We start from the raw sequence: 13,766 nt of genomic DNA on the forward strand, positions 1-13,766 counted from the left end.
CCAGACCATCTTTCAATTCATGCATTTCACACTGCACGTCGTCCAAGAACAAATTTTCCCGAGCATTAGGAATTTTTTCTTGTAAATGTATGAACAAACACTGTAGCCAACCACTTCAGTGATTTTAACACAAAACACAGTTATATACACCACTTACCACACTAAACCTCGTGGTGAATCTTCTGGAAAAGAACTTAACACACGCCAGCATAAGAACACCACAGTAGGAGCTGCACATTGGAGGACAACAATCAACATAGAAGTTGAACATACGTTCTTTGGACATTAAAGCTAGGTTGAAAGTTATTGGCACAGTAAGAAAATAAGGAAACAAGTGCTTACTTATCCTTTAGCTCTAAGATCTCAACAGTGCATCTCGTCCAAGAATGTAGCTCACCAGTCTTCCATGCTGGGTCACAGAGTCCAAAAAGGACGTCGATACCACTAACCTGTAGTTTTGCAAACACATTACACATAACCAAATGGGTCCCAGTAAATACCATGTTTGTTTACAATGAAAGGCATTAGTATTAGTACCAAAAGATCAAACTCTTTGGCATGTGTGGTGAACGGGTCAGGGTACATAGAATCTATCATCCACAACTATCGAGCCTTCATGTCTGATGCTAAGCACCACCAGTGCGACTCGTCAGGGGAATCCTTAGGAACTTCGAGCACTGGGACAAAGACCTGATAAAATGACAATGTCAATGCCATAAGCACAATGTAGAGTATATACATGAAACACATTAAAACCTAGAGTATTGAACTATGAGAGTAAGTAGCTGACCGTTTGAATCTGCGACAGCTTAAAGCTCAGGAGAAATTTGGCATACTTGTTACAAATATGTTCTTCTTTTCCTTCGTTCAACAACAGTCGATTCTACGATCCAAACAAAAAAAAACAACATCCATGATCATCATTTGTGCACGTAAATATGACACCCCAAAGATGAAAAGAACCACGGCCCACTTACCGAAAAGCTTGGGTCAAGCAAAATACACTTGCTTCTATTCCATAAGTCTTTGGTGGCCCATTGCTTGTTGTATAGCACACTGGCTATTCTAACATAATCACTAGAAACCCGCGATTTATGGTGCACCACTTCATAGCAATCCCTCTGGTTGGCTTCCATGTTGTCACACTTTATCAGCACAATACCAGGGCTATTAAGTGAAGCAACAACATAACACCAAGTATACACATAAACTTATTAAAATTTACAATTAAAACAAAAAATTTCAAAAGGAATGCACAAAAAAGACTTTTCACTCAATTACACGTTTCTGAATTACCTAAGTGGATCCTTCAGGTCCTTCCAGCGCTTTACAAACTGCAGCAGACGTGCCTTGACCGTTGTATGGCGTCGAGTGTTTGACACATTGGTGAACATGGCTGACAAGGCTGCCTCTGTAGGTTTCACCACCCTCTTATCCGCAGTTCTGCCCCCCTTCCCAGTGGACTCATCTTCCTCATCAGATGAAGATGAATTTGCCAAACTACACCGAGCATCAACCAACACAGTAGTTCCCCTCGTCCCAACCAAGCCCACAACTATTTCAGGTCCAGGCACCATGTTCTCATCTTCCGCTTCAGAATCAGAACATCAGCCACGAAACTCTAAGATAACACCTTCATCAACCCCATTCACCTTGGATTCATCCCCAAACACCTTCACATCACCCCAGCCTCTACAAACAGTGGATCAACCGAAATCTTTTGAACCACACGGTCCAGGTCATCTTCACCTGAAATTATAGCAGCATGGCCAATTTCTTCCCCACCAAGTCCTTTCCCACCTTCTTCCAGTTGTTCCTTCTCCAACAAACAACTTCCCAAAGCCTGATCTTCATGCACAAGAACTTCCCTCTCCATTGGCTTTCCCCTAATCACTCTCTGGGCATTAGCTACGTCAACACACTGTGACATCAACTGATGCATTGATTTCATAACGTCACCTAATTTCAAGTCAATCATAGACATCAACTTTGGAGTAATTCTATCCAACACCTTCAGGAAAACATAAATACAAAACAAACTATTAACAACTAGCATAGGACAAATCACTTATTTTATAAAATACAAAGCTACATCTAAAACTATCATTGACAAACTATTAGAGGTCTATTAATCCTGGTTGCATTAGTGTATATGAAATGAAAGTCGATGAATGCTCAATTGCACGTCTAGCATAGGATATTGTTAAATTTGCCCAAAGTAGGATATGTTTGAGTCAAATTGCGGTCCCTTGTGCCCTTAATGTGCCTCCTCTCCTCCCCGAAATGAAACTCTATTAAGGAATTAGCTCTAGTTGTATTATGTGTAATAAGTGGCATAATAAGCCACACGTTTCGAATAAAGAAAGAGTCGCTCACAGTTAAAAGAGGCGAGGGCAATAATGTATAAAAAAAACAAAAAAAAAAAAAAATAGAAAAGAAGGGAGAACAAAAAAAAAAACTCCCCCAAAAATTCTCAAAATTTTGATTTTCTTTTCTTTAGAGGTCAACTTGTGGATGCCTCCCACACATTGTCGAAAATTTTGTTTATTGTTTCTTGTGAAATTCCCGAGTTAGAGTGTAATTAAGGGGCCTTGGGTGTGCATTTTGGGAGGTGGACTAGCATTTTGAGATTTTATAACCGAAAGAGGGCTCATTACAACTTTGGAATATCTAGGTGTGCTCTAATGAACTAGTAAAAGGCCAAAGGAAGTATCCTAGTGCAACCTTGTATAGTTCTCCTCTCTACCCCCAACTCATGTGTACATTTGTATGATCGGTAATTCTTGAAAGTCGTTCACTTGTCTTGCTTGTGTCTCATATCCCGATGAGTTGACTTGGGCGAAAAATTGAACTTGTGCGATTTTTGGCGATGTGTTGTGGACTGCGTGAGTTGTGGGGCAAACTCATTGGAAACCCTCATGAGATAAAAACTCGTCCTCTAAGGTGGCTTAGAGGTTTAAATTGCTTCTCACTTGTACTAAAAGTGATGATGGTTGTCACCATGCGGATTTGTTTATGTATGCTTCCCCCTTGTTGCCTCTCCTTGGATTGATGATTAGAAAATTGTTTTCCTCCTTTGGTTTGACATGTTTGTTTTGCTCGAGGACGAGCAAAAGCTTAGCTTGGAGGGATTTGATAACTTGCTATTTGATATGATTTTAGGGTGTTTTGAACCTAGTTTACTTGATAAAAATTGCGTTTTGGTTCATTTTTACTCTATTATTATGCAATTTTTGTGTATCCTATGCTTCACGGGTTGTTGGTGTTTTTGTTGAGATTCTAGGTTCAAAAGAACGACCAAATGGAGCCCATGGATACAAAGCCGAGGTTAGAAGCAAGAAGATGGTTGAAAGAAGCCAAGGAAAGGAGCAATATAGAAGAAAAGATGAAAAAAAGGGCTTAGAAGACCCTGCACGGCCGTGCTAAACCTTGCACGTCCGTGCAGGAGGTTCCAGAAAGTTTCAGCAAGCTGCTAAGGCCTGCACGGCCGTGCTTAATCTGGCACGTCCGTGCAGAAGAGGTTGCACGGCCGTGCCAGACCTTGCACGTCCGTGCAGGAGTGCTCCAGAAACTTAGAACATTCTGCCAAGGCCTGCACGGACGTGCCAAATTAAGCACGTCCGTGCAGATGTAGCTGCACGTCCGTGTCAATATCTACACGTCCGTGCGGAGCTGCTCGATTCTTAGCAGTACGTTCTGCCTCAATTCTGCCCCCTCTGCACGTCCGTGCTGAATCTGGCACGACCGTGCTTATGCTTGCACGTCCGTGCCGAATCTGGCACGTCCGTGCAGACCTGCAGTCGAACTCCTTCCTTGTTTTCTCCGTCCTTTTTATTTGGGGGTCATATAAATACCCCTTTAGAGCTCATTTGATAGGGGGCAGTTTTTTTTAGAGCTTTCCTCTTAGTTTGTAGTCTTAGAACATTTAATTCTCAAATCATTAGTTAGTTCTCAATTATTAGCTTGGAAACATTCAAATTCAATCATTGTGGAAGACAAAATCCACCATTGTTGCTCACTTTGAAGCTTCATAGTAACCATTTCTTACTCATCTTTTCTACTTCTCTTTACTTTGTTGTTAATTATTTGCTAGTTCTTGCATGTTTTGGATTGTTAATTAGCTTAATCCTTAGTTTGAATTTGTTCATGAATTGCTTGAAATCTTTAATTGCTTTAACCCCCATGGATTGTGAGTAGTCTAAATTCTAGGGTTTGGGCAAAACCCTCAATGTAGTCACTAATTACTTGTTGCATGTGCTAATTTGGTTGTTGTGGGATGTTAATTAGTTGAGCTTAAGTGGTTTAATTGCTTAGTTCTTGTATATGGCCATTGCTAGAACTATTTATCCAAGCTTTCTCAACGAAGGATCGAGAGATGAACTTGAGTTAGCTCCCTTATGCTTGATTGACCCGAAATGCCATGAGAATAGGGATTACCGGTCAAGGGAATGTTTATGTCATCGTGATTATGCTTTAACACTTGTTTTATGCTATGTAACCACGAGAGTAGGTTGTATTCATGATTCAAGTAATCCCTCTAGCTTGAGAGAGTAGTTGGGTGCTTTAGATGACTTCCCCTAATTTATCCCATCATTTTACCTTGATTGTTGCATGCTAATTGTGATTTGTGATGAAGTTGAGTGGTATAACCCAAGCCCTAGATTCCTCTTAATATTGTTAATCTCCTCTTAGCTTTAGTTGAATTGAATTAGAAGAAGTTACTCAAAACCAACCCAATTTAGAATTCATTTAGCTTATTTAAACGGTAGTACTCGGTGGTTGATTCAACGCCTCTCTTAGGTTCGACCCTTTCTTACCCTTACTATTGTTAGTGAGACCAAGATAGGAATTATTATCTTTGGTAGGCTCGACGACGGCCTATCAAATTTTGGCGCCATTGCCGGGGAGGCAAAGTCACATTGAATGTATTATTGTTGAATGAGACTAGATGTGTGTATATGTATAGTAGTTTTCTTACCTTAATTTTTGTTTATGTGTGTTTAACTTGCGATAGTCATTGCTAATGTTTTTCTTAGCTTTGTTTGACTTTGCATGACACGAAAGAGTAAGCAATCACCGCTTATTCCCGTTGATCCAGAACTAAATAGGACTTTGAGAAACGTGAGGAGACTCTTGCAAGGCACACCCGAGTTTTCCATTGTATATTCGGATTCCGATCCGGAAGAGGTTTTTGGAGCTAACAAAGAAGATAACATGGGAGAGAATCCTCCTCAACCATTGTTAAGAGACTATGACCACCCCAACGCATTCCAACTTCGGAGTGGCATACGTCTTCCCACCACAAATGCAAACAACTTTGAACTTTCACCTCAACTCATCCGTATGATTCAAAGCGATCAATTCGGAGGTAGTCCTCATGAGTGTCATTTTGCTCATTTGGACAACTTTCTTGCATCACTACTACATTTTTGATCTATTGCAACCCCTAAATCCGTTGCATTAGGCGTCAAAATCCGTGGCATTAGGCCTAATGCAACGACCATGTACCGTGGCATCTGCTGACGTTGCAGTAGGTCTAATGCAACGACTTATGACACCTAATGCCACGACACCACTGATCCGTGGCAATAGACCAATACCTGTTGCAACGGCATAACTTATCCGTGGCAATAGAGTACTGACTAATAATTATGATGAAATTGAACCTATTGCAACGGCATAACTTATCCGTGGCAATAGAGTACTGACTAATAATTATGATGAAATTGAACCTATTGCAACGGATGAAGCTAATTAATACAATGGTAGGAGTACGTATCTACTGCAACGGATTGATCATTGGGTTTCTTTTTTTTTTTGTTGGGTGAATGGTAATATAATATTAATTAGCCGGTACAAATCTAAATATACTAACATAAACAAATTAAAGTATCATTTATATAAAATAATTATAATGCAAAATACGTACATTACAAAATATTACTTGCCTATTTTTGGTATGACATACGTACCGTACTAATAATAAATAAAAGTTAGATAATTAATTTGATCGTCCAAAATACAAATTGTCAACATATATATAAGCCGAAATATCCAAATCTTCACAAAGCCGGAATTTGAATAAGAATCGCCAACATATATGCACCATTTGTTAGATGGCTAGTCACTATACTTCCGCTCCATTTGACTCCCCATTCACCTACACGTAAAATTGAAAAAAATAAAAGAAATATAATTAAACTAAATTATAAATTATAATAGACCTCTGGGCATCTCGCCGCCTCTTTGCAACGAAAGAAGCTGAGAAGGATGTGGTTGATTCTGTTAAAAAACTCGGTAGCAAGGTTTCTGCCCCTAAGGAAAACATTGAGATATACCCTGACCCTTCTGGTGATCCCACCAAGGTAACTTCATTTCTTAAATTATCGATTAATAAATTGAAGATAACAAGACCTTAGTTGTTACACTCGACTACTCACTATCTGCATTTTACTTGATATCAACAATTAGACATTATCAGTCATAAATTGCTCATATAAGGTAGAAAATGACACGATACAATATAATTTAACTTATGGTAGAAGATTGAAGCATGATTTTCTAGTTGTTAATTGAAACTTGACAGTGTTTGTTTTTCATGTTACAGTTCTTTCAAAAGGATGACTCCTACCAAAGGGATTTATACCAGATTGCATTATTCCTAGCACTTATTTACTTTGTTGTACAGTACTTGAAGAACACTTTGTAAAATTTACATGCTCGAATCGTTTATACTTTCATAACTTTGTAATTTGTATGTCTTTTTTACAGACCCTGGCATGCTATAAAAAAGGTGGAGCTGTTTCAAGTATTAAGTTTCTTCAAACATGCGTAACCTTTCTCAAAAAGGTGGAAATAGGAAAAAGTTGAAGGTTAGGAATCGGATGATGAAAACAGAAAGTATGAGTAGTAACTCAAGAATCTTGTCCTTATTGATTGATAATTTAGAAATGCAGCAGGCTATAAAAAGACATCAACAGCAGCAACATTTCAACAGTAGGTTTCCAGGTCACCAGCAAACAAAAAAAAGCTAGAGAGAAGCAATAGAAAATATTTTATGTTACCTGATTAATTGTGGCACCAGATTTAGAAGATTGCCCATTTTGGTCAACAAGAAGATGTGGCGCACTAGATGCATCCTTTGGAGCCGATGTAATTGCAAAATCAGGAATAACAAGATTGATCCCAGGGTTAGCATCAATTGTAATAAGCAAGGACTATCAAAGTTATATTCATACAAATTTATGACCCACTTTACATTAATCTAGTAACAATGAAAAAGAAATGAGATATTAAAAAGAGGCAAGTGTAAATAGTAAGGAAAGTTAAAAAGCCTTAAACTACTAATATTGGGGAGAACCCATATCAAAGTATAATCATTCTTCTAGTATTTTAAGAGCCACCATCAAATAAACAATAAAAATCAAGATAGACTAGAGGTTGGGCAACGAAAAACAAGGAAAACATTAAAGTACTCGAAGGGCAGTTGGATTATGGAGTAAAAACTATAAATTAGTGATGCAATGAAGAAATGATGGTGCTAGCTGTGCATGTCTTGTAGTACTAGACTATTAGAAAGTACATACAACAGTACTAGTAGTAAATAACTGGTGATAAAGCTAGCATGATACACATAAATTACTAATTAAGCTGAATCATTTTTGTTTTAATAAACAAAATTTTGTTTTAATAATAGCTAGCTATGGATATATTTCTACTTTTAAATAATTTACAAGTTCGGAAATTTCTATTTTTTACAACTTCAAACATTAAAAATTATTGTACGGCAAATTTTAAATTTTTGATTTTTTACCAACCCGAAAGAGTTGTACTTCGTATAATGTTTTTAATGACTTTGTTTTACTAACCTTATTATCACTTGCTACAATAAATTAAGTTCAAATAAGAATAAATAAACTCAAGTTTTGATATGGATGGGTTAATTATCTAATAAGTTTAATTTACAGTTACAACAAGTTTTAATAAGCTCCAATAAGTTCATGTGATTGAACTTCATGCATGTGAATAATTAAGATAACACACATGTAAGAAAGACACGAAAGATAAAGGAAATACGAACAAGTATTTTTATTAAAAAAAAGTAAAAAAAAAATAGAAAAAGAGAAGAGGTTGGTATAGGCATGATGGTGTTTGCCATGGTAATACTTTGATTCACACTGAGCCAATGCTGAAATGAATGAAATGAGCCAATTAACCATAAATAAACGTGGTTTCCTGTTAATTGATCCTTGCATTGTTGTTGGTATTTAAGAAAAGATCATGTGCTTCCCACCCTCCATGCAATATATGTTGTCCAACTCTAATACATATAGTTATAATTAATTATAATTAGGATTTACTAATTAAATAATTAGGATGGCAGAGACGTGATAGTTTTCTAAACACAAAAAATACTCATCTAAAGATAGATGACCAAAACATTGCTGTTCAATTGGTTTGGTTGGTTCATTACAGCTACACAAACTCTAACAGAAAAGAATCCCACTTCTAACTAACTAAAAAATGACAAAATTGCAAAATTTATAAGCTTAACAAACTTTCCTGCCAAAATCAGTTTTAATTAAAATCCTCCTGTAACAGTGATGGAGAATGGTAGGGGGATTTATTATTGTAGACTTTGTGGTCATCGTAAGTTCATTGCTTCAATGACGTTTGAGTATTTTAATTTATGTTTCTTTGTTTTTAAAGTAATGGGAGGGCAGGACAAATGTTGGGATGTCCAACTCAGTCACTACTGCAATTCGTGAGAGTGTACGGGGGATGGCTATTGGTAAAACAAAGAGCACGGAGAAAGCAGATCATGCAACTGTTGAACAGGTGGGTACGTTATGGTACTACATAGAGGAGCTGCAATCTCTAGAAGAGCAACTAGAAATGAGTCTTTAAGGGGTTCGTATGAAAAAGGCAAGAAACTCGTTACTTGAGAGTCTAAGTAGCTAGTTAACTTCAGTTTCAGTATGAAAATTAGTTGTCTTAATTTATTTTGAGCAATCTAATAGCATATAGATTATAGATAACCAAGAACTTCATATCAGGGCCAAACAAGAGTGATATATGGTAATAATTACTCGTGCATTCTCTAAATTCTTTTGATTTACATCAGTAGTGACTGATAAATTGTCTAAGACTGTTACAGTGAATTGGTGTCTGAAAACTTGAGTGAGATGTTATTATATGCTTTTTCAGTCTCTCAATCCACCCCCCCCCAAAAAAAAAGAGTACTGCCATGACTGTAATATATATGAGCTCTTGACTTCAATTTTGATGCAATGTATCAGAAAACCACAAGAGACCTTGACATGCGTACTTGAATACCCTGTTGGGGTTGTGCAACAGCAACAACAACCATGCAATTCGGGCATTTACTGAACAATGCATCCTATTGTACTTACAACAGGGTACAACTTACACGAACAACCAGCACCCCGAAACATTCAGTACTTCTAGATCACTAAAGTCTTATATCTTTAAGATAGATGCCAGTAAAAATACAAAGATATGCCACCAAAACTATCAATCAGTCTCCCTATATCAAATCATAACTTGATTCCCACAAGGCAACAACACTTTACTAATTGCCACAAAATGTGCTCCATAATGCTAAATTGGATAAATTATTTTCTCTATCTTTTCAATTAATTCCGATTTTATTTTTGTAGAGAACAAGTATATAATCTAAGTTATACTAAAGTTTTGATATATTGTTACATCGTTGTAGTTTTCGACAGAAATCTATCAAAAGTTTTGATCTTTATTTGAAATCAAAATAGATAAAACCTGGAAATTTAACTGAACTGCACTGATTTGTTTCGCCTTTTTTAATGAATTGAAACGGGATTGTAGAATGTGAGAGTTTGTGATTTAGAAATTTTGATACTGGTATAAATATATTGAAATTTGGCCATTGAATACTTTAATTTTAGGTGGGTTTTTTGAGAAGTTGAATTTGAAAGGGTATAGAGGAGATTTTTCAGTTAGTCAAAGATGTAATTGACTAAAGAGGTTTTAAGAGAATATCTGAGAATGATTGAGTATCTACTACAATATGCTTTTGGTAATCAAAACATGGAAAATTGGAGGAGAGAATTTGAAGAGTTTCATTTGGTTGATGTGGAAAGCTGTTAATTTTCTCACTGGGAAATGGGGTGGCATTGTGAGGAAGAAGACTTTCTTTACATTAACAAGCTATAATTTATCCAACTTGACCCCCTGCCCCTGTAAATCCTGGCTTGCTGGGTATTGTTTGGTTTGCTTAAATTGTAATTGGGTTATTTGATAAATCTGTGTTAAATTGACTGACAATTTCCCAACTTAGCTTAGAGTAAAGAATAATATGATAGCTTCAACACATAATGCTAAGTGCCTGCAAACTTCATAGTCAGGCAAAGTCTATTTGTCTATCAACAATGAATTGTAACACTCAAAGATAACAAAGTATTACTTGATTCAGATAAGCTAACAATAACCTTTGCACTTCTCTACACTCATTAAATGGCCAAACAACCCCCTTCGTTGACCTATTTTTGGCGAATCTGAATTTTTCCAAAGCAACTCAACTTATTATGTTTTTTTTTTCTCAAACTTAACACCATGCAAGAAGCCTCATTCCCCCAAATCAGCCACCCCTAATCATTATATCTTCTTAATATCCATTTATATAACATTCCCCCAAAAAAACCCCATTAGACTACTCCAATACAATCAACATTCAGTACTTCTAGGTTTCAAAAAAAATAAAATAAAAAAATCAATTTTGCTAAAAAAAATCCATTAGCCGTTTAATTCTAAGAGTTACTAGAGCAGAAACTTCATCTTCCATGGCATCAAATACAAATTTCCAAACGCAAAAGCAAAAACTTCAAATTTAATTAACCCAAAACGATAATTCGTTGAATACCTTGAAGAGAATTTCGAGCAATCAGCTCAAGGAAGGGACATGCAAAATGAAATTGAGACCGCTTGTGCCGCCTTCAGCCACCACCGCCGGAGTGCCGCCTTCGTGATTTCTTTGCTTATTTTCCTCTTACAATTTTGGAGTATTTTTTTTTGTGATTTTCGTCTCAAAATTTGAAGTATTTTTGGAGAATTGAAGTTATGAGATCTGAGAAGATGGGGAAAATGGTGAGAAATTGACAATGGGGAAAATGGAGTAAAGGGGGTATTGAAAGCTACTGTATGTACTTCTGTACGTGAGAATTGAGAATAGAGGGAAGCAAATTCTTACACGTGTTGTTCAAAATATTTGGTGAAAAAAATAGAGGGACGAAATGCGCGCTTCATTCTATATTTTCATGATACAACACATGCCGTTGCAATAGCCCTCATTTTTGTTAAAATAGATGGGCTATTGCAACGGTTCTTTACAGCCGTGGCAATAGCTATACCTCTAAGAACATTAGTGTTAAATTTGTGGCAATAGCCTACTCTATTGCAACTGCAATTAGAATACCGTTGCATTAGACTTTATTAGGCCGTTGCATTTGGTCAAAAATGTAGTAGTGTTGAGTTGTGTACAACCATCAAGCAAAACAACATTTCGGAAGAGTTCATCCGTATGCACATGTTTCAATTCTCTCTCCGTGATAAAGAAAAACATTGGTTGAGAATGGTTGAAGAGGGATCATTGAGTACATGGGACGAAGTCACTAGAGCCTTTCTTGGAAAGTATTGTCCTCCGGAAAAGACCGCCGAATTAAGAAGAAAGATCACCAATTTCAATCAAGACATTGATGAAACATTGAGTGAAGCTTGGGAGCGTTTCAAAGATTACACAAGGAAATGCCCCCACCATGGTTTTACATCATGGATCATTGTACAAAGCTTCTATGACGGTCTTACTCCTATTTCAAGGGTCAACCTTGATTCCAAGGCCGGTGGTAGCCTCAAAAAGCTATCGGTGGACGATGCATACAAGATGATTGAAGAAGTGGCCAAGCATTATGCATATGGAGGTGATAGAAGGCAACCTCAAACAAAGAAGGGCGAAATTCATGATCTTAGTGAAATAGATCTTATTGCATCAAAGTTTGATATGCTAGCTCACAAGCTAGATCAAGCCACCCTCACACCCTCAAGCTCTTCCTCGCAAGTCATGTCTTGTGAGACTTGTGGAGGAAATGATCACTTGTCCTCTTATTGCAACTCAACGAATCAAGAGCAAGCGGCGTCAATTGGGCAAAGGAATGAACAATACTCCCAATCCCACAATCAAAGTTGGATGCCCCAACAAAACACGGGATGGAAGCAATACAACCAAGGCCCCCCACAAAATAACTACAACCAAAATCAAACCCAACCTCAAAACCACTACAACCAACCTCAATCTCAAAACCAACAAGCTCCATACCGCCATCCCAACCAAAGGGATCAAAACCACCAAAGATCACAATATAACCAACCCGCTCCTCCTCCTCCACCTCCTCAAAAGACTAGCCTTGAGTCCGTTCTTGAAACTTTCATGACTCAACAAATAAGGAATAATGTGGAGATGAATGCAAACATCCAACAACTCCAAGCACATAATAAGATAATGGAGGGCCAATTGGCTCAAATTGCACAACAAGTTGGAAGTTCATCCTCCAATCCTAGTGGTCACTTTCCAAGCTCAACGGTAGTGAACCCAAAGGAGCAAGCTAAGGCTATCACTTTGAGATCGGGAAGGGGTTATGAGGGCCCGATTATGAGTGAAGAGGAGCCACAAAAGAGAGATGAGGGAGTTGTGGTGAGAAGTGAGGATGATTTTGAAAATGAAGTAGTTGAAGTTGAGAGAAAAGAGCAAAAGAGTGATGAGGGAGCCACAAAGAAAGACGGGGGAGATGAAGAAAGAATAGAAAAGCCCCCTATGAGAGTATATAAGCCCTCCATTCCGTTTCCTCATAGAATTGTAGAGAAGAAGTTGAATGAGAAGTTTTCAAAATTTCTTGAAGTCATGAGAGGACTTCAAGTGAACATCCCCTTTCTTCATGCTATGTCACAAATGCCTACCTATGCAAAATTTTTGAAGGATCTTCTATCAAACAAGAGTAGGCTTGAAGAGAGTGCAACCATCTCCCTTCCTAAGGAGGTGAGTGCAATCATTCAAAACAAGCTTCCCCAAAAGCTTGGTGACCCCGGTAGCTATGCAATACCGGTGAAGATTGGAGATTTGGAAGCTATGGATGCTTTATGTGATCTTGGGGCAAGTGTGAGCTTGATGCCCTATTCTATTGCAAAGACCTTGAAAGTTGGAGACTTGAAACCAACAAGAATGTCCTTACAACTAGCCGACCGCACGGTTAGGCTACCTTTGGGGATTCTTGAAGATGTGCCGGTTCAAGTTGGAAGAGTATTTGTGCCATGTGATTTTGTAGTAATGGAGATGGAAGAAGATTCAAGAGTACCCCTCATTTTGGGGAGACCATTTTTGAACACCGCGAGAGTGGTGATTGATATGAAGGAAGGAAGATTGACTTTGAATGTGGGAGATGAGAAAATTTCATTTTCATTCTCACAAACTTTAAAAAAACCATTGATTGATGAAGTTCATAGAATTGACACACTGGAGAGGGACTTAGAAGAGTTCCGAGAAAGATTGTATGAAAGAGATCCTTTACAAGCTACCTTAACGGGAAGCTTAGTTGAGGAGGGTGAAGAAGCAAAGGGGTATGATCTCTTGCTCAACCAACCTTTGGCCCAAGAGGTGATAAAATTTGAAGTGCTTAACGTGGTAGCAAAAGAGGAGAGGACTACGCCTCCTCCTAAGGTTG

The 13,766-nt window shown here is 37.7% G+C and overlaps 1 long non-coding RNA gene across 1 annotated transcript; it reads right to left on the reverse strand.

Annotated features, from left to right (window-relative positions):
• Window positions 1-5,983: 5,983 nt before the first annotated feature.
• On the reverse strand, window positions 5,984-11,280 carry LOC110711945. The gene is made up of 3 exons (XR_002509462.1): window positions 10,919-11,280; window positions 7,065-7,139; window positions 5,984-6,160 (listed from the first exon to the last, which is right to left on the reverse strand). It is a non-coding gene; the product is annotated as an uncharacterized LOC110711945 (long non-coding RNA).
• Between the last annotated feature and the right edge of the window lie 2,486 nt (window positions 11,281-13,766).

The sequence above is a fragment of the Chenopodium quinoa genome, unplaced genomic scaffold (assembly GCF_001683475.1).
Source record: "Chenopodium quinoa cultivar QQ74 unplaced genomic scaffold, ASM168347v1, whole genome shotgun sequence".
Taxonomy (NCBI): Eukaryota; Viridiplantae; Streptophyta; class Magnoliopsida; order Caryophyllales; family Amaranthaceae; genus Chenopodium; species Chenopodium quinoa.